Source organism: Meriones unguiculatus (genome assembly GCF_030254825.1).
Source record: "Meriones unguiculatus strain TT.TT164.6M chromosome 13 unlocalized genomic scaffold, Bangor_MerUng_6.1 Chr13_unordered_Scaffold_34, whole genome shotgun sequence".
Lineage (NCBI taxonomy): Eukaryota > Metazoa > Chordata > Mammalia > Rodentia > Muridae > Meriones > Meriones unguiculatus.
This window is the reverse complement of record NW_026843646.1, coordinates 14,108,319-14,134,273: the sequence shown is the minus strand read 5'-3', so window position 1 is coordinate 14,134,273 and position 25,955 is coordinate 14,108,319.

The window sequence follows — 25,955 nt, the reverse complement described above, 5'->3', positions numbered from 1 at the left end:
GATTTTTAAGTACTCTGGAGTCATTTCGTTGCAAGCGGGTTTTTAAGTGCTCTGGAGTCATTTCGTTGCAAGCGGGTGTTTAAGTGCTCTGGAGTCAATTCGTTGCAAGCTGGTTTTTAAGTGCTCTGGAGTCATTTCGTTGCAAGCGGTTTTTTAAGTGCTCTGAAGGCATTTTGTTGTAAGCGGGTTTTTAAGTGCTCTGGAGTCATATCATTGCAAGCAGGTTTTTACGTGTTCTGGAGTCATTTCTTTGCAAGCGGTTTTTTACATACTTCTCAGACATTTCACTGGAAGCGGGTTTTTTAAGTGCTCTGTAGGCATTTCGTTGCAAGCGGGTTTTTAAGTACTCTGGAGTCATTTCGTTGCAAGCGTTTTTTACATGCTCTTGGGTCATTTCGTTGCAAGCGGGTTTTTACATACTTCTCAGACATTTCACTGGAAGCGGGTTTTTTAAGTGCTCTGGAGTCATTTCGTTGCAAGCGGATTTTTAAGTACTCTGGAGTCATTTCGTTGCAAGCAGGTTTTTAAGTGCTCTGGAGTCATTTCGTTGCAAGCGGGTGTTTAAGTGCTCTGGAGTCAATTCGTTGCAAGCGGGTTTTTAAGTGCTCTGGAGTCATTTCGTTGCAAGCGGGTTTTTAAGTGCTCTGAAGGCATTTCGTTGTAAGCGGGTTTTTAAGTGCTCTGGAGTCATATCATTGCAAGCAGGTTTTTACGTGTTCTGGAGTCATTTCGTTGCAAGCGGTTTTTTACATACTTCTCAGACATTTCACTGAGAGCGGGTTTTTTAAGTGCTCTGGAGTCATTTCGTTGTAAGCGGGTTTTTAAGTGCTCTGGAGACATTTCGTTGCAAGCGGGTTTTTAAGTGCTCTGGAGTCATTTCGTTGCAAGCGGGTTTTTACGTGCTCTGAAGGCATTTCGTTGCAAGCGGGTTTTTAAGTGCTCTGGAGTCATTTCGTTGCAAGCGGGTTTTTAAGTGCTCTGGAGTCATTTCGTTGCAAGCGGGTTTTTAAGTGCTCTGAAGGCATTTCGTTGTAAGCGGGTTTTTAAGTGCTCTGGAGTCATTTCGTTGCAAGCAGGTTTTTAAGTACTCTGGAGTAATTTCGTTGCAAGCGGGTTTTTAAGTGCTCTGGAGTCATTTCGTTGCAAGCGGGTTTAAAGTGCTCTGGAGTCATTTCGTTGCATGCGGGTTTTTATGTGTTCTGGAGTAATTTCGTTGCAAGCGGGTTTTTAAGTGCTCTGGAGTCATTTCGCTGCAAGCGCGTTTTTAAGTACTCTGGAGTCATTTCGTTGTAAGCGGGTTTTTAAGTGCTCTGGAGTCATTTCGTTGCAAACGGGTTTTTAAGTGCTCTGGAGTCATTTCGTTGCAAGCGGGTTTTTAAGTGCTCTGGAGTCATTTCGTTGCAAGCGGGTTTTTAAATGCTCTGAAGGCATTTCGTTGTAAGCGGGTTTTTAAGTGCTCTGGAGTCATTTCGTTGCAAGCAGGATTTTACGTGTTCTGGAGTCATTTCGTTGCAAGCGGGTTTTTACATACTTTTCAGATATTTCACTGAGAGCGGGTTTTTTAAGTGCTCTGGAGTCATTTCATTGCAAGCGGGTTTTTATATGTTCTGGAGTCATTTCGTTGCAAGCGGGTTTTTAAGTACTCTGGAGTCATTTCGTTGCAAGCGGGTTTTTAAGTGCTCTGAAGGCATTTCGTTGTAAGCGGGTTTTTAAGTGCTCTGGAGTCATTTCGTTGCAAGCGGGTTTTTACGGGTTCTGGATTCATTTCGTTGCAAGCGGGTTTTTACATACTTCTCAGACATTTCACTGGAAGCGGGTTTTTTAAGTGTTCTGTAGGCATTTCGTTGCAAGCTGGTTTTTAAGTACTCTGGAGTCATTTCGTTGCAAGCGGGTTTTACATGCTCTGGAGTCATTTCGTTGTAAGCGGGTTTTTACATACGTCTCAGACATTTCACTGGAAGCGGGTTTTTTAAGTGCTCTGGAGTCATTTCGTTGCAAGCGGGTTTTTAAGTACTCTGGAGTCATTTCATTGCAAGCGGGTTTTTACATACTTCTCAGACATTTCACTGGAAGCGGGTTTTTTAAGTGCTCTGGAGTCATTTCGTTGCAAGCGGGTTTTTAAGTACTCTGGAGTCATTTCGTTGCAAGCGGGTTTTTAAGTGCTCTGGAGTCATTTCGTTGCAAGCGGGTTTTTACGTGCTCTGAAGGCATTTCGTTGTAAGCGGGTTCTTAAGTGCTCTGGAGTCATTTCGTTGCAAGCGGGTTTTTAAGTGCTCTGGAGTCATTTCGTTGCAAGCGGGTTTTTACGTGCTCTGAAGGCATTTCGTTGTAAGCGGGTTCTTAAGTGCTCTGGAGTCATTTCGTTGCAAGCGGTTTTTTACGTGCTCTGAAGGCATTTCGTTGCAAGCGGGTTTTTAAGTGTTCTGGAGTCATTTGGTTGCAAGCGGGTTTTTAAGGGCTCTGAAGGCATTTTGTTCTAAGCGGGTTTTTAAGTGCTCTGGAGTCATTTCATTGCAAGCGGGTTTTTAAGTGCTCTGGAGTCATTTCGTTGCAAGCGGGTTTTTAAGTACTCTGGAGTAATTTTGTTGCAAGCGGGTTTTTAAGTGCTCTGGAGTCAATTCGTTGCAAGCGGGTTTTTAAGTGCTCTGAAGGCATTTCGTTGTAAGCGGGTTTTTAAGTGCTCTGGAGTCATTTCGTTGCAAGCGGGTTTTTAAGTGCTCTGGAGTCATTTCGTTGCAAGCGGGTTTTTAAGTGCTCTGAAGGCATTTCGTTGTAAGCAGGTTTTTAAGTGCTCTGGAGTCATTTCGTTGCAAGCGGGTTTTTAAGTACTCTGGAGTAATTTCGTTGCAAGCGGGTTTTTAAGTGCTCTGGAGTCATTTCTTTGCAAGCGGGTTTTTAAGTGCTCTGGAGTCATTTCATTGCAAGCGGGTTTTTACTTGCTCTGAAGGCATTTCGTTGTAAGCGGGTTTTTAAGTGCTCTAAAGTCTTTTCGTTGCAAGCGGGTTTTTACGTGTTCTGGAGTCATTTCGTTGCAAGCGGGTTTTTACATACTTCTCAGACATTTCACTGGAAGCGGGTTTTTTAAGTGCTCTGTAGGCATTTCGTTGCAAGCGGGTTTTTAAGTACTCTGGAGTCATTTCGTTGCAAGCGTTTTTTACATGCTCTTGGGTCATTTCGTTGCAAGCGGGTTTTTACATACTTCTCAGACATTTCACTGGAAGCGGGTTTTTTAAGTGCTCTGGAGTCATTTCGTTGCAAGCGGATTTTTAAGTACTCTGGAGTCATTTCGTTGCAAGCGGGTTTTTAAGTGCTCTGGAGTCATTTCGTTGCAAGCGGGTGTTTAAGTGCTCTGGAGTCAATTCGTTGCAAGCGGGTTTTTAAGTGCTCTGGAGTCATTTCGTTGCAAGCGGTTTTTTAAGTGCTCTGAAGGCATTTTGTTGTAAGCGGGTTTTTAAGTGCTCTGGAGTCATATCATTGCAAGCAGGTTTTTACGTGTTCTGGAGTCATTTCTTTGCAAGCGGTTTTTTACATACTTCTCAGACATTTCACTGAGAGCGGGTTTTTTAAGTGCTCTGGAGTCATTTCGTTGTAAGCGGGTTTTTAAGTGCTCTGGAGACATTTCGTTGCAAGCGGGTTTTTAAGTGCTCTGGAGTCATTTCGTTGCAAGCGGGTTTTTACGTGCTCTGAAGGAATTTCGTTGTAAGCGGGTTTTTAAGTGCTCTGGAGTCATTTCGTTGCAAGCGGGTTTTTAAGTGCTCTGGAGTCATTTCGTTGCAAGCGGGTTTTTAAGTGCTCTGGAGTCATTTCGTTGCAAGCAGGTTTTTAAGTACTCTGGAGTAATTTCGTTGCAAGCGGGTTTTTAAGTGCTCTGGAGTCATTTCGTTGCAAGCGGGTTTAAAGTGCTCTGGAGTCATTTCGTTGCATGCGGGTTTTTATGTGTTCTGGAGTAATTTCGTTGCAAGCGGGTTTTTAAGTGCTCTGGAGTCATTTCGCTGCAAGCGCGTTTTTAAGTACTCTGGAGTCATTTCGTTGTAAGCGGGTTTTTAAGTGCTCTGGAGTCATTTCGTTGCAAGCGGGTTTTTAAGTGCTCTGGAGTCATTTTGTTGCAAGCGGATTTTTACGTGTTCTGGAGTCATTTCGTTGCAAGCGGGTTTTTACATACTTCTCAGACATTTCACTGGAAGCGGGTTTTTTAAGTGCTCTGTAGGCATTTCGTTGCAAGCGGGTTTTTAAGTACTCTGGAGTCATTTCGTTCCAAGCGTTTTTTACATGCTCTGGAGTCATTTCGTTGCAAGCGGGTTTTTACATACTTCTCTGACATTTAACTAGAAATGAGTTTTTTAAGTGCTCTGGAGTCATTTCGTTGCAAGCGGGTATTTACATACTTCTCAGACATTTCACTGGAAGCTGGTTTTTTAAGTGCTCTGGAGTCATTTCGTTGCAAGCGGGTTTTTAAGTGCTCTGGAGTCATTTCGTTGCAAGCGGGTTTTTAAGTGCTCTGGAGTCATTTCGTTGCAAGCGGGTTTTTAAGTGCTCTGGAGTCATTTCGTTGCAAGCGGGTTTTTAAGTGCTCTGGAGTCATTTCGTTGCAAGCGGGTTTTTAAGTGCTCTGGAGTCATTTCGTTGCAAGCGGGTTTTTAAGTGCTCTGGAGTCATTTCGTTGCAAGCGGGTGTTTAAGTGCTCTGGAGTCATTTCGTTGCAAGCGGGTTTTTAAGTGCTCTGGAGTCATTTCGTTGCAAGCGGGTTTTTAAGTGCTCTGAAGGCATTTCGTTGTAAGCGGGTTTTTAAGTGCTCTGGAGTCATTTCGTTGCAAGCAGTATTTTACTTGTTCTGGAGTCATTTCGTTGCAAGCGGGTTTTTACATACTTCTCAGATATTTCACTGAGAGCGGGTTTTTTAAGTGCTCTGGAGTCATTTCATTGCAAGCGGGTTTTTAAGTACTCTGGAGTCATTTCGTTGCAAGCGGGTTTTTAAGTGCTCTGAAGGCATTTCGTTGTAAGCGGGTTTTTAAGTGCTCCGGAGTCATTTCGTTGCAAGCGGGTTTTTACGTGTTCTGGAGTCATTTCGTTGCAAGCGGGTTTTTACATACTTCTCAGACATTTCACTGGAAGCGGGTTTTTTAAGTGTTCTGTAGGCATTTCGTTGCAAGCGGGTTTTTAAGTACTCTGGAGTCATTTCGTTGCAAGCGGGTTTTACATGCTCTGGAGTCATTTCGTTGTAAGCGGGTTTTTACATACTTCTCAGACATTTCACTGGAAGCGGGTTTTTTAAGTGCTCTGGAGTCAATTCGTTGCAAGCGGGTTTTTAAGTACTCTGGAGTCATTTCGTTGCAAGCGGGTTTTTACATACTTCTCAGACATTTCACTGGAAGCGGGTTTTTTAAGTGCTCTGGAGTCATTTCGTTGCAAGCGGGTTTTTAAGTACTCTGGAGTCATATCGTTGCAAGCGGGTTTTTAAGTGCTCTGGAGTCATTTAGTTGCAAGCGGGTTTTTACGTGCTCTGAAGGCATTTCGTTGTAAGCGGGTTCTTAAGTGCTCTGGAGTCATTTCGTTGCAAGCGGGTTTTTAAGTGCTCTGGAGTCATTTCGTTGCAAGCGGGTTTTTACGTGCTCTGAAGGCATTTCGTTGTAAGCGGGTTCTTAAGTGCTCTGGAGTCATTTCGTTGCAAGCGGGTTCTTAAGTGCTCTGGAGTCATTTCGTTGCAAGCGGGTTTTTAAGTGCTCTGGAGTCATTTCGTTGCAAGCGGGTTTTTACGTGCTCTGAAGGCATTTCGTTGTAAGCGGGTTCTTAAGTGCTCTGGAGTCATTTCGTTGCAAGCGGTTTTTTACGTGCTCTGAAGGCATTTCGTTGCAAGCGGGTTTTTAAGTGTTCTGGAGTCATTTGGTTGCAAGCGGGTTTTTAAGGGCTCTGAAGGCATTTTGTTCTAAGCGGGTTTTTTAAGTGCTCTGGAGTCATTTCATTGCAAGCGGGTTTTTAAGTGCTCTGGAGACATTTCGTTGCAATCGGGTTTTTAAGTACTCTGGAGTAATTTTGTTGCAAGCGGGTTTTTAAGTGCTCTGGAGTCATTTCGTTGCAAGCGGGTTTTTAAGTGCTCTGAAGGCATTTCGTTGTAAGCGGGTTTTTAAGTGCTCTGGAGTCATTTCGTTGCAAGCGGGTTTTTAAGTGCTCTGGAGTCATTTCGTTGCAAGCGGGTTTTTAAGTGCTCTGAAGGCATTTCGTTGTAAGCGGGTTTTTAAGTGCTCTGGAGTCATTTCGTTGCAAGCGGGTTTTTAAGTACTCTGGAGTAATTTCGTTGCAAGCGGGTTTTTAAGTGCTCTGGAGTCGTTTCGTTGCAAGCGGGTTTTTAAGTTCTCTGGAGTCATTTCATTGCAAGCGGGTTTTTACGTGCTCTGAAGGCATTTCGTTGTAAGCGGGTTTTTAAGTGCTCTAAAGTCTTTTCGTTGCAAGCGGGTTTTTACGTGTTCTGGAGTCATTTCGTTGCAAGCGGGTTTTTACATACTTCTCAGACATTTCACTGGAAGCGGGTTTTTTAAGTGCTCTGTAGGCATTTCGTTGCAAGCGGGTTTTTAAGTACTCTGGAGTCATTTCGTTGCAAGCGTTTTTTACATGCTTTTGGGTCATTTCGTTGCATGCGGGTTTTTACATACTTCTCAGACATTTCACTGGAAGCGGGTTTTTTAAGTGCTCTGGAGTCATTTCGTTGCAAGCGGGTTTTTAAGTACTCTGGAGTCATTTCGTTGCAAGCGGGTTTTTAAGTGCTCTGGAGTCATTTCGTTGCAAGCGGGTGTTTAAGTGCTCTGGAGTCAATTCGTTGCAAGCGGGTTTTTAAGTGCTCTGGAGTCATTTCGTTGCAAGCAGGTTTTTAAGTGCTCTGAAGGCATTTCGTTGTAAGCGGGTTTTTAAGTGCTCTGGGGTCATATCGTTGCAAGCAGGTTTTTACGTGTTCTGGAGTCATTTCGTTGCAAGCGGTTTTTTACATACTTCTCAGACATTTCACTGAGAGCGGGTTTTTTAAGTGCTCTGGAGTCATTTCGTTGTAAGCGGGTTTTTAAGTGCTCTGGAGACATTTCGTTGCAAGCGGGTTTTTAAGTGCTCTGGACTCATTTCGTTGCAAGCGGGTTTTTAAGTGCTCTGGAGTCATTTCGTTGCAAGCGGGTTTTTAAGTGCTCTGAAGGCATTTCGTTGTAAGCGGGTTTTTAAGTGCTCTGGAGTCATTTCGTTGCAAGCGGGTTTAAAGTGCTCTGGAGTCATTTCGTTGCATGCGGGTTTTTATGTGTTCTGGAGTAATTTCGTTGCAAGCGGGTTTTTAAGTGCTCTGGAGTCATTTCGCTGCAAGCTCGTTTTTAAGTACTCTGGAGTCATTTCGTTGTAAGCCGGTTTTTAAGTGCTCTGGAGTCATTTCGTTGCAAGCGGGTTTTTAAGTGCTCTGGAGTCATTTTGTTGCAAGCGGATTTTTACGTGTTCTGGAGTCATTTCGTTGCAAGCGGGTTTTTACATACTTCTCAGACATTTCACTGGAAGCGGGTTTTTTAAGTGCTCTGTAGGCATTTCGTTGCAAGCGGGTTTTTAAGTACTCTGGAGTCATTTCGTTGCAAGCGTTTTTTACATGCTCTGGAGTCATTTCTTTGCATCGGGTTTTTACATACTTCTCTGACATTTAACTAGAAATGAGTTTTTTAAGTGCTCTGGAGTCATTTCGTTGCAAGCGGGTATTTACATACTTCTCAGACATTTCACTGGAAGCTGGTTTTTTAAGTGCTCTGGAGTCATTTCGTTGCAAGCGGGTTTTTAAGTACTCTGGAGTCATTTCGTTGCAAGCGGGTTTTTACATACTTCTCAGACATTTCACTGGAAGCGGGTTTTTTAAGTGCTCTGTAGGCATTTCGTTGCAAGCGGGTTTTTAAGTACTCTGGAGTCATTTCGTTGCAAGCGTTTTTTACATGCTTTTGGGTCATTTCGTTGCAAGCGGGTTTTTACATACTTCTCAGACATTTCACTGGAAGCGGGTTTTTTAAGTGCTCTGGAGTCATTTCGTTGCAAGCGGGTTTTTAAGTACTCTGGAGTCATTTCGTTGCAAGCGGGTTTTTAAGTGCTCTGGAGTCATTTCGTTGCAAGCGGGTGTTTAAGTGCTCTGGAGTCAATTCGTTGCAAGCGGGTTTTTAAGTGCTCTGGAGTCATTTCGTTGCAAGCGGGTTTTTAAGTGCTCTGAAGGCATTTCGTTGTAAGCGGGTTTTTAAGTGCTCTGGGGTCATATCGTTGCAAGCAGGTTTTTACGTGTTCTGGAGTCATTTCGTTGCAAGCGGTTTTTTACATACTTCTCAGACATTTCACTGAGAGCGGGTTTTTTAAGTGCTCTGGAGTCATTTCGTTGTAAGCGGGTTTTTAAGTGCTCTGGAGACATTTCGTTGCAAGCGGGTTTTTAAGTGCTCTGGACTCATTTCGTTGCAAGCGGGTTTTTAAGTGCTCTGGAGTCATTTCGTTGCAAGCGGGTTTTTAAGTGCTCTGAAGGCATTTCGTTGTAAGCGGGTTTTTAAGTGCTCTGGAGTCATTTCGTTGCAAGCAGGTTTTTAAGTACTCTGGAGTAATTTCGTTGCAAGCGGGTTTTTAAGTGCTCTGGAGTCATTTCGTTGCAAGCGGGTTTAAAGTGCTCTGGAGTCATTTCGTTGCATGCGGGTTTTTATGTGTTCTGGAGTAATTTCGTTGCAAGCGGGTTTTTAAGTGCTCTGGAGTCATTTCGCTGCAAGCTCGTTTTTAAGTACTCTGGAGTCATTTCGTTGTAAGCGGGTTTTTAAGTGTTCTGGAGTCATTTCGTTGCAAGCGGGTTTTTAAGTGCTCTGGAGTCATTTTGTTGCAAGCGGATTTTTACGTGTTCTGGAGTCATTTCGTTGCAAGCGGGTTTTTACATACTTCTCAGACATTTCACTGGAAGCGGGTTTTTTAAGTGCTCTGTAGGCATTTCGTTGCAAGCGGGTTTTTAAGTACTCTGGAGTCATTTCGTTGCAAGCGTTTTTTACATGCTCTGGAGTCATTTCGTTGCAAGCGGGTTTTTACATACTTCTCTGACATTTAACTAGAAATGAGTTTTTTAAGTGCTCTGGAGTCATTTCGTTGCAAGCGGGTTTTACATGCTCTGGAGTCATTTCGTTGTAAGCGGGTTTTTACATACTTCTCAGACATTTCACTGGAAGCGGGTTTTTTAAGTGCTCTGGAGTCAATTCGTTGCAAGCGGGTTTTTAAGTACTCTGGAGTCATTTCGTTGCAAGCGGGTTTTTACATACTTCTCAGACATTTCACTGGAAGCGGGTTTTTTAAGTGCTCTGGAGTCATTTCGTTGCAAGCGGGTTTTTAAGTACTCTGGAGTCATTTCGTTGCAAGCGGGTTTTTAAGTGCTCTGGAGTCATTTAGTTGCAAGCGGGTTTTTACGTGCTCTGAAGGCATTTCGTTGTAAGCGGTTTCTTAAGTGCTCTGGAGTCATTTCGTTGCAAGCGGGTTTTTAAGTGCTCTGGAGTCATTTCGTTGCAAGCGGGTTTTTACGTGCTCTGAAGGCATTTCGTTGTAAGCGGGTTCTTAAGTGCTCTGGAGTCATTTCGTTGCAAGCGGGTTTTTAAGTGCTCTGGAGTCATTTCGTTGCAAGCGGGTTTTTAAGTGCTCTGGAGTCATTTCGTTGCAAGCGGGTTTAAAGTGCTCTGGAGTCATTTCGTTGCATGCGGGTTTTTACATACTTCTCAGACATTTCACTGGAAGCGGGTTTTTTAAGTGCATTGGAGGCATTTCGTTGCGATCGGGTTTTTAAGTACTCTGGAGTCATTTCGTTGCAAGCGGGTTTTTACATATTTCTGTGACATTTAACTGGAAGCGAGTATTTTAAGTGCTCTGGAGTCATTTCGTTGCAAGCGGGTTTTTACGTGTTCTGGAGTCATTTCGTTGCAAGCAGGTTTTTACATGCTTCTCAGACATTTCACTGGAAGCGGGTTTTTTAAGTGCTCTGGAGTCATTTCGTTGCAAGCGGGATTTTAAGTACTCTGGAGTCATTTCGTTGCAAGCGGGCTTTTAAGTGTTCTGGAGTCATTTCGTTGCAAGCGGGTTTTTAAGTGCTCTGGAGTCATTTCGTTGCAAGCGGGTTTTTAAGTTCTCTGGAGTCATTTCGTTGGAAGCGGGTTTTTAAGTGCTCTGGAGTCATTTCGGTGCAAGCGGGTTTTTAAGTGCTCTGGAGTCATTTCGTTGCAAGCGGGTTTTTAAGTGCTCTGGAGTCATTTCGTTGCTAGCGGGTTTTTAAGTGCTCTGGAGTCATTTCGTTGCAAGCGGGTTTTTAAGTGCTCTGGAGTCATTTCGTTGCAAGCGGGTTTTTAAGTGCTCTGGAGTCATTTCGTTGCAAGCGGGTTTTTAAGTGCTCTGGAGTCATTTCGTTGCAAGCGGGTTTTTAAGTGCTCTGGAGTCATTTCGTTGCAAGCGGGTTTTTAAGTGCTCTGGAGTCATTTCGTTGCAAGCGGGTTTTTACGTGTTCTGGAGTCATTTCGTTGCAAGCGGGTTTTTACATACTTCTCAGACATTTCACTGGAAGCAGGTTTTTTAAGTGCTCTGGAGTCATTTCGTTGCAAGCAGGTTTTTAAGTGCTCTGGAGTCATTTCGTTGCAAGCGGGTTTTTAAGTGCTCTGGAGTCATTTCGTTGCAAGCGGGTTTTTAAGTGCTCTGGAGTCATTTCGTTGCAAGCGGGTTTTTAAGTGCTCTGAAGGCATTTCGTTGCAAGCGGGTTTTTAAGTGCTCTGGAGTCATTTTGTTGCAAGCGGGTTTTTACGTGTTCTGGAGTCATTTCGTTGCAAGCGGGTTTTTAAGTGCTCTGGAGTAATTTCGTTGCAAGCGGGTGTTTAAGTGCTCAGGAGTCATTTCGTTGCAAGCGGGTTTTTAAGTGCTCTGGAGTCATTTCGTTGCATGCGGGTTTTTATGTGTTCTGGATTCATTTCTTTGCAAGCGGGTTTTTAAGTGCTCTGGAGTCATTTCGTTGCAAGCGGGTTTTTAAGTACTCTGGAGTCATTTCGTTGCAAGCGGGTTTTTAAGTGCTCTGAAGGCATTTCGTTGTAAGCGGGTTTTTAAGTGCTCTGGAGTCATTTTGTTGCAAGCAGGTTTTTACGTGTTCTGGAGTCATTTCGTTGCAAGCGGGTTTTTACATACTTCTCAGACATTTCACTGGAAGCGGGTTTTTTAAGTGCTCTGTAGGCATTTCGTTGCAAGCGGGTTTTTAAGTCCTGTGGAGTCATTTCGTTGCAAGCGTTTTTTACATGCTCTGGAGTCATTTCGTTGCAAGCGGGTTTTTACATACTTCTCAGACATTTCACTGGAAGCTTGTTTTTTAAGTGCTCTGGAGTCATTTCGTTGCAAGCGGGTTTTTAAGTGCTCTGGAGTCATTTCGTTGCAAGCCGGTGTTTAAGTGCTCTGGAGTCATTTCGTTTCAAGCGGGTTTTTAAGTGATCTGGAGTAATTTCGTTGCAAGCGGGTGTTTAAGTGCTCAGGAGTCATTTCGTTGCAAGCGGGTTTTTAAGTGCTCTGGAGTCATTTCGTTGCATGCGGGTTTTTATGTGTTCTGGATTCATTTCGTTGCAAGCGGTTTTTAAGTGCTCTGGAGTCATTTCGTTGCAAGCGGGTTTTTAAGTACTCTGGAGTCATTTCGTTGCAAGCGGGTTTTTAAGTGCTCTGAAGGCATTTCATTGTAAGCGGGTTTTTAAGTGCTCTGGAGTCTTTTCGTTGCAAGCGGGTTTTTACGTATTCTGGAGTCATTTCGTTGCAAGCGGGTTTTTACATACTTCTCAGACATTTCACTGGAAGCGGGTTTTTTAAGTGCTCTGTAGGCATTTCGTTGCAAGCGGGTTTTTAAGTACTCTGGAGTCATTTCGTTGCATCGTTTTTTACATGCTCTCGAGTCATTTCGTTGCAAGCAGGTTTTTACATACTTCTCTGACATTTAACTGGAAACGAGTTTTTTAAGTGCTCTGGAGTCATTTCGTTGCAAGAGGGTTTTTACATACTTCTCAGACATTTCACTGGAAGCGGGTTTTTTAAGTGCTCTGGAGTCATTTCGTTGCAAGCGGGTTTTTAAGTACTCTGGAGTCATTTCGTTGCAAGCTGGTTTTTAAGTGCTCTGGAGTCATTTCGTTCCAAGCGGGTGTTTAAGTGCTCTGGAGTCATTTCGTTGCAAGCGGGTTTTTAAGTGCTCTGGAGTCATTTCGTTGCAAGGGGGTTTTTAAGTGCTCTGAAGGCATTTCGTTGTAAGCGGGTTTTTAAGTGCTCTGGAGTCATTTCGTTGCAAGTGGGTTTTTACGTGCTCTGGAGTCATTTCGTTGCAAGCGGGTTTTTAAGTGCTCTGGAGTCATTTCGTTGCAAGCGTTTTTTACATGCTCTCGAGTCATTTCGTTGCAAGCGGGTTTTTACATACTTCTCAGACATTTCACTGGAAGCGGGTTTTTTAAGTGCTCTGTAGGCATTTCGTTGCAAGCGGGTTTTTAAGTACTCTGGAGTCATTTCGTTGCATCGTTTTTTACATGCTCTCGAGTCATTTCGTTGCAAGCGTGTTTTTACATACTTCTCAGACATTTCACTGGAAGCGGGTTTTTTAAGTGCTCTGGAGTCATTTCGTTGCAAGCGGGTTTTTAAGTACTCTGGAGTCATTTCGTTGCAAGCGGGTATTTAAGTGCTCTGGAGTCATTTCGTTGCAAGCGGGTTTTTAAGTGCTCTGGAGTCATTTCGTTGCAAGCGGGTTTTTACATACTTCTCAGACATTTCACTGGAAGCGGGTTTTTTAAGTGCTCTGGAGTCATTTCGTTGCAAGCAGGTTTTTAAGTGCTCTGGAGTCATTTTGTTGCAAGCGGGTTTTTAAGTACTCTGGAGTCATTTCGTTGCAAGCGGGTATTTAAGTGCTCTGGAGTCATTTCGTTGCAAGCGGGTTTTTAAGTGCTCTGGAGTCATTTCGTTGCAAGCGGGTTTTTACATACTTCTCAGACATTTCAATGAGAGCAGGTTTTTTAAGTGCTCTGGAGTCATTTCGTTGCAAGCGGGTTTTTAAGTGCTCTGGAGTCATTTCGTTGCAAGCGGGTTTTTAAGTGCTCTGGAGTCATTTCGGTGCCAGCGGGTTTTTAAGTGCTCTGGAGTCATTTCGTTGCAAGCGGGTTTTTTAGTGCTCTGGAGTCATTTCGTTGCAAGCGGGTTTTTAAGTGTTCTGGAGTCATTTCGTTGCAAGCGGGTTTTTAAGTGCTCTGGAGTCATTTCGTTGCAAGCGGGTTTTTAAGTACTCTGGAGTCATTTCGTTGCAAGCGGGTTTTTAAGTGCTCTGGAGTCATTTCGTTGCAAGCGGGTTTTTAAGTGCTCTGGAGTCATTTCGTTGCAAGCGGGTTTTTAAGTGCTCTGGAGTCATTTCGTTGCAAGCGAGTTTTTAAGTGCTCTGGAGTCATTTCGTTGCAAGCGGGTTTTTAAGTGCTCTGGAGTCATTTCGTTGCAAGCGGGTGTTTAAGTGCTCTGGAGTCATTTCGTTGCAAGCGGGTTTTTACGTGTTCTGGAGTCATTTCGTTGCAAGCGGGTTTTTACATACTTCTCAGACATTTCACTGGAAGCGGGTTTTTTAAGTGCTCTGTAGGCATTTTGTTGCAAGCGGGTTTTTTAGTACTCTGGAGTCATTTCGGTGCAAGCGGGTTTTTAAGTGCTCTGTAGGCATTTCGTTGCAAGCGGGTTTTTAAGTGCTCTGGAGTCATTTCGTTGCAAGCGGGTTTTTAAGTGCTCTGGAGTCATTTCGTTGCAAGCGGGTTTTTAAGTTCTCTGGAGTCATTTCGTTGCAAGCGGGTTTTTAAGTGCTCTGGAGTCATTTCGTTGCAAGCGCGTTTTTAAGTGCTCTGGAGTCATTTCGTTGCAAGCGGGTTTTTAAGTGCTCTGAAGGCATTTCGTTGTAAGCGGGTTTTTAAGTGCTCTGGAGTCATTTCGTTGCAAGCGGGTTTTTACGTGTTCTGGGGTCATTTCGTTGCAAGCGGGTTTTTACATACTTCTCAGACATTTCACTGGAAGCGGGTTTTTTAAGTGCACTGGAGGCATTTCGTTGCGATCGGGTTTTTAAGTACTCTGGAGTCATTTCGTTGCAAGTGGGTTTTTACATATTTCTGTGACATTTAACTGGAAGCGAGTATTTTAAGTGCTCTGGAGTCATTTCGTTGCAAGCGGGTTTTTACGTGTTCTGGAGTCATTTGGTTGCAAGCAGGTTTTTACATGCTTCTCAGACATTTCACTGGAAGCGGGTTTTTTAAGTGCTCTGGAGTCATTTCGTTGCAAGCGGGATTTTAAGTACTATGGAGTCATTTCGTTGCAAGCGGGTTTTTAAGTGTTCTGGAGTCATTTCGTTGCAAGCGGGTTTTTAAGTGCTCTGGAGTCATTTCGTTGCAAGCGGGATTTTAAGTACTATGGAGTCATTTCGTTGCAAGCGGGTTTTTAAGTGCTCTGGAGTCATTTCGTTGCAAGCGGGTTTTTAAGTGCTCTGAAGGCATTTCGTTGTAAGCGGGTTTTTAAGTGCTCTGGAGTCATTTCGTTGCAAGCAGTATTTTACTTGTTCTGGAGTCATTTCGTTGCAAGCGGGTTTTTACATACTTCTCAGACATTTCACTGGAAGCGGGTTTTTTAAGTGCTCTGGAGTCATTTCGTTGCAAGCGGGTTTTTAAGTACTCTGGAGTCATATCGTTGCAAGCGGGTTTTTAAGTGCTCTGGAGTCATTTAGTTGCAAGCGGGTTTTTACGTGCTCTGAAGGCATTTCGTTGTAAGCGGGTTCTTAAGTGCTCTGGAGTCATTTCGTTGCAAGCGGGTTTTTAAGTGCTCTGGAGTCATTTCGTTGCAAGCGGGTTTTTACGTGCTCTGAAGGCATTTCGTTGTAAGCGGGTTCTTAAGTGCTCTGGAGTCATTTCGTTGCAAGCGGGTTCTTAAGTGCTCTGGAGTCATTTCGTTGCAAGCGGGTTTTTAAGTGCTCTGGAGTCATTTCGTTGCAAGCGGGTTTTTACGTGCTCTGAAGGCATTTCGTTGTAAGCGGGTTCTTAAGTGCTCTGGAGTCATTTCGTTGCAAGCGGTTTTTTACGTGCTCTGAAGGCATTTCGTTGCAAGCGGGTTTTTAAGTGTTCTGGAGTCATTTGGTTGCAAGCGGGTTTTTAAGGGCTCTGAAGGCATTTTGTTCTAAGCGGGTTTTTTAAGTGCTCTGGAGTCATTTCATTGCAAGCGGGTTTTTAAGTGCTCTGGAGTCATTTCGTTGCAATCGGGTTTTTAAGTACTCTGGAGTAATTTTGTTGCAAGCGGGTTTTTAAGTGCTCTGGAGTCATTTCGTTGCAAGCGGGTTTTTAAGTGCTCTGAAGGCATTTCGTTGTAAGCGGGTTTTTAAGTGCTCTGGAGTCATTTCGTTGCAAGCGGGTTTTTAAGTGCTCTGGAGTCATTTCGTTGCAAGCGGGTTTTTAAGTGCTCTGAAGGCATTTCGTTGTAAGCGGGTTTTTAAGTGCTCTGGAGTCATTTCGTTGCAAGCGGGTTTTTAAGTACTCTGGAGTAATTTCGTTGCAAGCGGGTTTTTAAGTGCTCTGGAGTCGTTTCGTTGCAAGCGGGTTTTTAAGTTCTCTGGAGTCATTTCATTGCAAGCGGGTTTTTACGTGCTCTGAAGGCATTTCGTTGTAAGCGGGTTTTTAAGTGCTCTAAAGTCTTTTCGTTGCAAGCGGGTTTTTACGTGTTCTGGAGTCATTTCGTTGCAAGCGGGTTTTTACATACTTCTCAGACATTTCACTGGAAGCGGGTTTTTTAAGTGCTCTGTAGGCATTTCGTTGCAAGCGGGTTTTTAAGTACTCTGGAGTCATTTCGTTGCAAGCGTTTTTTACATGCTTTTGGGTCATTTCGTTGCATGCGGGTTTTTACATACTTCTCAGACATTTCACTGGAAGCGGGTTTTTTAAGTGCTCTGGAGTCATTTCGTTGCAAGCGGGTTTTTAAGTACTCTGGAGTCATTTCGTTGCAAGCGGGTTTTTAAGTGCTCTGGAGTCATTTCGTTGCAAGCGGGTGTTTAAGTGCTCTGGAGTCAATTCGTTGCAAGCGGGTTTTTAAGTGCTCTGGAGTCATTTCGTTGCAAGCAGGTTTTTAAGTGCTCTGAAGGCATTTCGTTGTAAGCGGGTTTTTAAGTGCTCTGGGGTCATATCGTTGCAAGCAGGTTTTTACGTGTTCTGGAGTCATTTCGTTGCAAGCGGTTTTTTACATACTTCTCAGACATTTCACTGAGAGCGGGTTTTTTAAGTGCTCTGGAGTCATTTCGTTGTAAGCGGGTTTTTAAGTGCTCTGGAGACATTTCGTTGCAAGCGGGTTTTTAAGTGCTCTGGACTCATTTCGTTGCAAGCGGGTTTTTAAGTGCTCTGGAGTCATTTCGTTGCAAGCGGGTTTTTAAGTGCTCTGAAGGCATTTCGTTGTAAGCGGGTTTTTAAGTGCTCTGGAGTCATTTCGTTGCAAGCGGGTTTAAAGTGCTCTGGAGTCATTTCGTTGCATGCGGGTTTTTATGTGTTCTGGAGTAATTTCGTTGCAAGCGGGTTTTTAAGTGCTCTGGAGTCATTTCGCTGCAAGCTCGTTTTTAAGTACTCTGGAGTCATTTCGTTGTAAGCCGGTTTTTAAGTGCTCTGGAGTCATTTCGTTGCAAGCGGGTTTTTAAGTGCTCTGGAGTCATTTTGTTGCAAGCGGATTTTTACGTGTTCTGGAGTCATTTCGTTGCAAGCGGGTTTTTACATACTTCTCAGACATTTCACTGGAAGCGGGTTTTTTAAGTGCTCTGTAGGCATTTCGTTGCAAGCGGGTTTTTAAGTACTCTGGAGTCATTTCGTTGCAAGCGTTTTTTACATGCTCTGGAGTCATTTCTTTGCATCGGGTTTTTACATACTTCTCTGACATTTAACTAGAAATGAGTTTTTTAAGTGCTCTGGAGTCATTTCGTTGCAAGCGGGTATTTACATACTTCTCAGACATTTCACTGGAAGCTGGTTTTTTAAGTGCTCTGGAGTCATTTCGTTGCAAGCGGGTTTTTAAGTACTCTGGAGTCATTTCGTTGCAAGCGGGTTTTTACATACTTCTCAGACATTTCACTGGAAGCGGGTTTTTTAAGTGCTCTGTAGGCATTTCGTTGCAAGCGGGTTTTTAAGTACTCTGGAGTCATTTCGTTGCAAGCGTTTTTTACATGCTTTTGGGTCATTTCGTTGCAAGCGGGTTTTTACATACTTCTCAGACATTTCACTGGAAGCGGGTTTTTTAAGTGCTCTGGAGTCATTTCGTTGCAAGCGGGTTTTTAAGTACTCTGGAGTCATTTCGTTGCAAGCGGGTTTTTAAGTGCTCTGGAGTCATTTCGTTGCAAGCGGGTGTTTAAGTGCTCTGGAGTCAATTCGTTGCAAGCGGGTTTTTAAGTGCTCTGGAGTCATTTCGTTGCAAGCGGGTTTTTAAGTGCTCTGAAGGCATTTCGTTGTAAGCGGGTTTTTAAGTGCTCTGGGGTCATATCGTTGCAAGCAGGTTTTTACGTGTTCTGGAGTCATTTCGTTGCAAGCGGTTTTTTACATACTTCTCAGACATTTCACTGAGAGCGGGTTTTTTAAGTGCTCTGGAGTCATTTCGTTGTAAGCGGGTTTTTAAGTGCTCTGGAGACATTTCGTTGCAAGCGGGTTTTTAAGTGCTCTGGACTCATTTCGTTGCAAGCGGGTTTTTAAGTGCTCTGGAGTCATTTCGTTGCAAGCGGGTTTTTAAGTGCTCTGAAGGCATTTCGTTGTAAGCGGGTTTTTAAGTGCTCTGGAGTCATTTCGTTGCAAGCAGGTTTTTAAGTACTCTGGAGTAATTTCGTTGCAAGCGGGTTTTTAAGTGCTCTGGAGTCATTTCGTTGCAAGCGGGTTTAAAGTGCTCTGGAGTCATTTCGTTGCATGCGGGTTTTTATGTGTTCTGGAGTAATTTCGTTGCAAGCGGGTTTTTAAGTGCTCTGGAGTCATTTCGCTGCAAGCTCGTTTTTAAGTACTCTGGAGTCATTTCGTTGTAAGCGGGTTTTTAAGTGCTCTGGAGTCATTTCGTTGCAAGCGGGTTTTTAAGTGCTCTGGAGTCATTTTGTTGCAAGCGGATTTTTACGTGTTCTGGAGTCATTTCGTTGCAAGCGGGTTTTTACATACTTCTCAGACATTTCACTGGAAGCGGGTTTTTTAAGTGCTCTGTAGGCATTTCGTTGCAAGCGGGTTTTTAAGTACTCTGGAGTCATTTCGTTGCAAGCGTTTTTTACATGCTCTGGAGTCATTTCGTTGCAAGCGGGTTTTTACATACTTCTCTGACATTTAACTAGAAATGAGTTTTTTAAGTGCTCTGGAGTCATTTCGTTGCAAGCGGGTTTTACATGCTCTGGAGTCATTTCGTTGTAAGCGGGTTTTTACATACTTCTCAGACATTTCACTGGAAGCGGGTTTTTTAAGTGCTCTGGAGTCAATTCGTTGCAAGCGGGTTTTTAAGTACTCTGGAGTCATTTCGTTGCAAGCGGGTTTTTACATACTTCTCAGACATTTCACTGGAAGCGGGTTTTTTAAGTGCTCTGGAGTCATTTCGTTGCAAGCGGGTTTTTAAGTACTCTGGAGTCATTTCGTTGCAAGCGGGTTTTTAAGTGCTCTGGAGTCATTTAGTTGCAAGCGGGTTTTTACGTGCTCTGAAGGCATTTCGTTGTAAGCGGGTTCTTAAGTGCTCTGGAGTCATTTCGTTGCAAGCGGGTTTTTAAGTGCTCTGGAGTCATTTCGTTGCAAGCGGGTTTTTACGTGCTCTGAAGGCATTTCGTTGTAAGCGGGTTCTTAAGTGCTCTGGAGTCATTTCGTTGCAAGCGGGTTTTTAAGTGCTCTGGAGTCATTTCGTTGCAAGCGGGTTTTTAAGTGCTCTGGAGTCATTTCGTTGCAAGCGGGTTTAAAGTGCTCTGGAGTCATTTCGTTGCATGCGGGTTTTTACATACTTCTCAGACATTTCACTGGAAGCGGGTTTTTTAAGTGCATTGGAGGCATTTCGTTGCGATCGGGTTTTTAAGTACTCTGGAGTCATTTCGTTGCAAGCGGGTTTTTACATATTTCTGTGACATTTAACTGGAAGCGAGTATTTTAAGTGCTCTGGAGTCATTTCGTTGCAAGCGGGTTTTTACGTGTTCTGGAGTCATTTCGTTGCAAGCAGGTTTTTACATGCTTCTCAGACATTTCACTGGAAGCGGGTTTTTTAAGTGCTCTGGAGTCATTTCGTTGCAAGCGGGATTTTAAGTACTCTGGAGTCATTTCGTTGCAAGCGGGCTTTTAAGTGTTCTGGAGTCATTTCGTTGCAAGCGGGTTTTTAAGTGCTCTGGAGTCATTTCGTTGCAAGCGGGTTTTTAAGTTCTCTGGAGTCATTTCGTTGGAAGCGGGTTTTTAAGTGCTCTGGAGTCATTTCGGTGCAAGCGGGTTTTTAAGTGCTCTGGAGTCATTTCGTTGCAAGCGGGTTTTTAAGTGCTCTGGAGTCATTTCGTTGCTAGCGGGTTTTTAAGTGCTCTGGAGTCATTTCGTTGCAAGCGGGTTTTTAAGTGCTCTGGGGTCATTTCGTTGCAAGCGGGTTTTTAAGTGCTCTGGAGTCATTTCGTTGCAAGCGGGTTTTTAAGTGCTCTGGAGTCATTTCGTTGCAAGCGGGTTTTTAAGTGCTCTGGAGTCATTTCGTTGCAAGCGGGTTTTTAAGTGCTCTGGAGTCATTTCGTTGCAAGCGGGTTTTTACGTGTTCTGGAGTCATTTCGTTGCAAGCGGGTTTTTACATACTTCTCAGACATTTCACTGGAAGCAGGTTTTTTAAGTGCTCTGGAGTCATTTCGTTGCAAGCAGGTTTTTAAGTGCTCTGGAGTCATTTCGTTGCAAGCGGGTTTTTAAGTGCTCTGGAGTCATTTCGTTGCAAGCGGGTTTTTAAGTGCTCTGGAGTCATTTCGTTGCAAGCGGGTTTTTAAGTGCTCTGAAGGCATTTCGTTGCAAGCGGGTTTTTAAGTGCTCTGGAGTCATTTTGTTGCAAGCGGGTTTTTACGTGTTCTGGAGTCATTTCGTTGCAAGCGGGTTTTTAAGTGCTCTGGAGTAATTTTGTTGCAAGCGGGTGTTTAAGTGCTCAGGAGTCATTTCGTTGCAAGCGGGTTTTTAAGTGCTCTGGAGTCATTTCGTTGCATGCGGGTTTTTATGTGTTCTGGATTCATTTCTTTGCAAGCGGGTTTTTAAGTGCTCTGGAGTCATTTCGTTGCAAGCGGGTTTTTAAGTACTCTGGAGTCATTTCGTTGCAAGCGGGTTTTTAAGTGCTCTGAAGGCATTTCGTTGTAAGCGGGTTTTTAAGTGCTCTGGAGTCATTTTGTTGCAAGCAGGTTTTTACGTGTTCTGGAGTCATTTCGTTGCAAGCGGGTTTTTACATACTTCTCAGACATTTCACTGGAAGCGGGTTTTTTAAGTGCTCTGTAGGCATTTCGTTGCAAGCGGGTTTTTAAGTCCTGTGGAGTCATTTCGTTGCAAGCGTTTTTTACATGCTCTGGAGTCATTTCGTTGCAAGCGGGTTTTTACATACTTCTCAGACATTTCACTGGAAGCTTGTTTTTTAAGTGCTCTGGAGTCATTTCGTTGCAAGCGGGTTTTTAAGTGCTCTGGAGTCATTTCGTTGCAAGCCGGTGTTTAAGTGCTCTGGAGTCATTTCGTTTCAAGCGGGTTTTTAAGTGATCTGGAGTAATTTCGTTGCAAGCGGGTGTTTAAGTGCTCAGGAGTCATTTCGTTGCAAGCGGGTTTTTAAGTGCTCTGGAGTCATTTCGTTGCATGCGGGTTTTTATGTGTTCTGGATTCATTTCGTTGCAAGCGGTTTTTAAGTGCTCTGGAGTCATTTCGTTGCAAGCGGGTTTTTAAGTACTCTGGAGTCATTTCGTTGCAAGCGGGTTTTTAAGTGCTCTGAAGGCATTTCATTGTAAGCGGGTTTTTAAGTGCTCTGGAGTCTTTTCGTTGCAAGCGGGTTTTTACGTATTCTGGAGTCATTTCGTTGCAAGCGGGTTTTTACATACTTCTCAGACATTTCACTGGAAGCGGGTTTTTTAAGTGCTCTGTAGGCATTTCGTTGCAAGCGGGTTTTTAAGTACTCTGGAGTCATTTCGTTGCATCGTTTTTTACATGCTCTCGAGTCATTTCGTTGCAAGCAGGTTTTTACATACTTCTCTGACATTTAACTGGAAACGAGTTTTTTAAGTGCTCTGGAGTCATTTCGTTGCAAGAGGGTTTTTACATACTTCTCAGACATTTCACTGGAAGCGGGTTTTTTAAGTGCTCTGGAGTCATTTCGTTGCAAGCGGGTTTTTAAGTACTCTGGAGTCATTTCGTTGCAAGCTGGTTTTTAAGTGCTCTGGAGTCATTTCGTTCCAAGCGGGTGTTTAAGTGCTCTGGAGTCATTTCGTTGCAAGCGGGTTTTTAAGTGCTCTGGAGTCATTTCGTTGCAAGGGGGTTTTTAAGTGCTCTGAAGGCATTTCGTTGTAAGCGGGTTTTTAAGTGCTCTGGAGTCATTTCGTTGCAAGTGGGTTTTTACGTGCTCTGGAGTCATTTCGTTGCAAGCGGGTTTTTAAGTGCTCTGGAGTCATTTCGTTGCAAGCGTTTTTTACATGCTCTCGAGTCATTTCGTTGCAAGCGGGTTTTTACATACTTCTCAGACATTTCACTGGAAGCGGGTTTTTTAAGTGCTCTGTAGGCATTTCGTTGCAAGCGGGTTTTTAAGTACTCTGGAGTCATTTCGTTGCATCGTTTTTTACATGCTCTCGAGTCATTTCGTTGCAAGCGGGTTTTTACATACTTCTCAGACATTTCACTGGAAGCGGGTTTTTTAAGTGCTCTGGAGTCATTTCGTTGCAAGCGGGTTTTTAAGTACTCTGGAGTCATTTCGTTGCAAGCGGGTATTTAAGTGCTCTGGAGTCATTTCGTTGCAAGCGGGTTTTTAAGTGCTCTGGAGTCATTTCGTTGCAAGCGGGTTTTTACATACTTCTCAGACATTTCACTGGAAGCGGGTTTTTTAAGTGCTCTGGAGTCATTTCGTTGCAAGCAGGTTTTTAAGTGCTCTGGAGTCATTTTGTTGCAAGCGGGTTTTTAAGTACTCTGGAGTCATTTCGTTGCAAGCGGGTATTTAAGTGCTCTGGAGTCATTTCGTTGCAAGCGGGTTTTTAAGTGCTCTGGAGTCATTTCGTTGCAAGCGGGTTTTTACATACTTCTCAGACATTTCAATGAGAGCAGGTTTTTTAAGTGCTCTGGAGTCATTTCGTTGCAAGCGGGTTTTTAAGTGCTCTGGAGTCATTTCGTTGCAAGCGGGTTTTTAAGTGCTCTGGAGTCATTTCGGTGCCAGCGGGTTTTTAAGTGCTCTGGAGTCATTTCGTTGCAAGCGGGTTTTTTAGTGCTCTGGAGTCATTTCGTTGCAAGCGGGTTTTTAAGTGTTCTGGAGTCATTTCGTTGCAAGCGGGTTTTTAAGTGCTCTGGAGTCATTTCGTTGCAAGCGGGTTTTTAAGTACTCTGGAGTCATTTCGTTGCAAGCGGGTTTTTAAGTGCTCTGGAGTCATTTCGTTGCAAGCGGGTTTTTAAGTGCTCTGGAGTCATTTCGTTGCAAGCGGGTTTTTAAGTGCTCTGGAGTCATTTCGTTGCAAGCGAGTTTTTAAGTGCTCTGGAGTCATTTCGTTGCAAGCGGGTTTTTAAGTGCTCTGGAGTCATTTCGTTGCAAGCGGGTGTTTAAGTGCTCTGGAGTCATTTCGTTGCAAGCGGGTTTTTACGTGTTCTGGAGTCATTTCGTTGCAAGCGGGTTTTTACATACTTCTCAGACATTTCACTGGAAGCGGGTTTTTTAAGTGCTCTGTAGGCATTTTGTTGCAAGCGGGTTTTTTAGTACTCTGGAGTCATTTCGGTGCAAGCGGGTTTTTAAGTGCTCTGTAGGCATTTCGTTGCAAGCGGGTTTTTAAGTGCTCTGGAGTCATTTCGTTGCAAGCGGGTTTTTAAGTGCTCTGGAGTCATTTCGTTGCAAGCGGGTTTTTAAGTTCTCTGGAGTCATTTCGTTGCAAGCGGGTTTTTAAGTGCTCTGGAGTCATTTCGTTGCAAGCGCGTTTTTAAGTGCTCTGGAGTCATTTCGTTGCAAGCGGGTTTTTAAGTGCTCTGAAGGCATTTCGTTGTAAGCGGGTTTTTAAGTGCTCTGGAGTCATTTCGTTGCAAGCGGGTTTTTACGTGTTCTGGGGTCATTTCGTTGCAAGCGGGTTTTTACATACTTCTCAGACATTTCACTGGAAGCGGGTTTTTTAAGTGCACTGGAGGCATTTCGTTGCGATCGGGTTTTTAAGTACTCTGGAGTCATTTCGTTGCAAGTGGGTTTTTACATATTTCTGTGACATTTAACTGGAAGCGAGTATTTTAAGTGCTCTGGAGTCATTTCGTTGCAAGCGGGTTTTTACGTGTTCTGGAGTCATTTGGTTGCAAGCAGGTTTTTACATGCTTCTCAGACATTTCACTGGAAGCGGGTTTTTTAAGTGCTCTGGAGTCATTTCGTTGCAAGCGGGATTTTAAGTACTATGGAGTCATTTCGTTGCAAGCGGGTTTTTAAGTGTTCTGGAGTCATTTCGTTGCAAGCGGGTTTTTAAGTGCTCTGGAGTCATTTCGTTGCAAGCGGGTTTTTAAGTTCTCTGGAGTCATTTCGTTGGAAGCGGGTTTTTAAGTGCTCTGGAGTCATTTCGGTGCAAGCGGGTTTTTAAGTGCTCTGGAGTCATTTCGTTGCAAGCGGGTTTTTAAGTGCTCTGGAGTCATTTCGTTGCTAGCGGGTTTTTAAGTGCTCTGGAGTCATTTCGTTGCAAGCGGGTTTTTAAGTGCTCTGGAGTCATTTCGTTGCAAGCGGGTTTTAAAGTGCTCTGGAGTCATTTCGTTGCAAGCGGGTTTTTAAGTGCTCTGGAGTCATTTCGTTGCAAGCGGGTTTTAAAGTGCTCTGGAGTCATTTCGTTGCAAGCGGGTTTTTAAGTGCTCTGGAGTCATTTCGTTGCAAGCGGGTTTTTAAGTGTTCTGGAGTCATTTCGTTGCAAGCGGGTTTTTAAGTGCTCTGGAGTCATTTCGTTGCAAGCGGGTTTTTAAGTGCTCTGGAGTCATTTCGTTGCAAGCGGGTTTTTAAGTGCTCTGGAGTCATTTCGTTGCAAGCGGGTTTTTAAGTGCTCTGGAGTCATTTCGTTGCAAGCGGATTTTTAAGTGCTCTGGAGTCATTTCGTTGCAAGCGGGTTTTTAAGTGCTCTGGAGTCATTTCGTTGCAAGCGGGTTTTTACGTGTTCTGGAGTCATTTCGTTGCAAGCGGGTTTTTACATACTTCTCAGACATTTCACTGGAAGCAGGTTTTTTAAGTGCTCTGGAGTCATTTCGTTGCAAGCAGGTTTTTAAGTGCTCTGGAGTCATTTCGTTGCAAGCGGGTTTTTAAGTGCTCTGGAGTCATTTCGTTGCAAGCGTGTTTTTATGTGTTCTGGAGTCATTTCGTTGCAAGCGCGTTTTTACATACTTCTCAGACATTTCACTGGAAGCAGGTTTTTTAAGTGCTCTGGAGTCATTTCGTTGCAAGCAGGTTTTTAAGTGCTCTGGAGTCATTTCGTTGCAAGCGGGTTTTTAAGTGCTCTGGAGTCATTTCGTTGCAAGCGTGTTTTTATGTGTTCTGGAGTCATTTCGTTGCAAGCGCGTTTTTACATACTTCTCAGACATTTCACTGAAAGCAGTTTTTTTAAGTGCTCTGGAGTCATTTCGTTGCAAGCGGGTTTTTAAGTGCTCTGAAGGCATTTCGTTGTAAGCGGGTTTTTAAGTGCTCTGGAGTCATTTCGTTGCAAGCGGGTTTTTAAGTGCTCTGGAGTCATTTCGGTGCAAGCGGGTTTTTAAGTGCTCTGGAGTCATTTCGTTGCAAGCGGGTTTTTAAGTGCTCTGGAGTCATTTCCTTGCAAGCGGGTTTTTAAGTGCTCTGGAGTCATTTCGTTGCAAGCGGGTTTTTAAGTGCTCTGGAGTCATTTCGTTGCAAGCGGGTTTTTAAGTGCTCTGGAGTCATTTTGTTGCAAGCGGGTGTTTAAGTGCTCTGGAGTCATTTCGTTGCAAGCGGGTTTTTAAGTGCTCTGGAGTCATTTCGTTGCATGCGGGTTTTTAAGTGCTCTGAAGGCATTTCGTTGTAAGCGGGTTTTGAAGTTCTCTGGAGTCATTTCGTTGCAAGCGGGTTTTTACGTGTTCTGGAGTCATTTCGTTGCAAGCGGGTTTTTACATACTTCTCAGACATTTCACTGGAAGCGGGTTTTTTAAGTGCTCTGTAGGCATTTTGTTGCAAGCGGGTTTTTTAGTACTCTGGAGTCATTTCGGTGCAAGCGGGTTTTTAAGTGCTCTGTAGGCATTTCGTTGCAAGCGGGTTTTTAAGTGCTCTGGAGTCATTTCGTTGCAAGCGGGTTTTTAAGTGCTCTGGAGTCATTTCGTTGCAAGCGGGTTTTTAAGTTCTCTGGAGTCATTTCGTTGCAAGCGGGTTTTTAAGTGCTCTGGAGTCATTTCGTTGCAAGCGCGTTTTTAAGTGCTCTGGAGTCATTTCGTTGCAAGCGGGTTTTTAAGTGCTCTGAAGGCATTTCGTTGTAAGCGGGTTTTTAAGTGCTCTGGAGTCATTTCGTTGCAAGCGGGTTTTTACGTATTCTGGGGTCATTTCGTTGCAAGCGGGTTTTTACATACTTCTCAGACATTTCACTGGAAGCGGGTTTTTTAAGTGCACTGGAGGCATTTCGTTGCGATCGGGTTTTTAAGTACTCTGGAGTCATTTCGTTGCAAGTGGGTTTTTACATATTTCTGTGACATTTAACTGGAAGCGAGTATTTTAAGTGCTCTGGAGTCATTTCGTTGCAAGCGGGTTTTTACGTGTTCTGGAGTCATTTGGTTGCAAGCAGGTTTTTA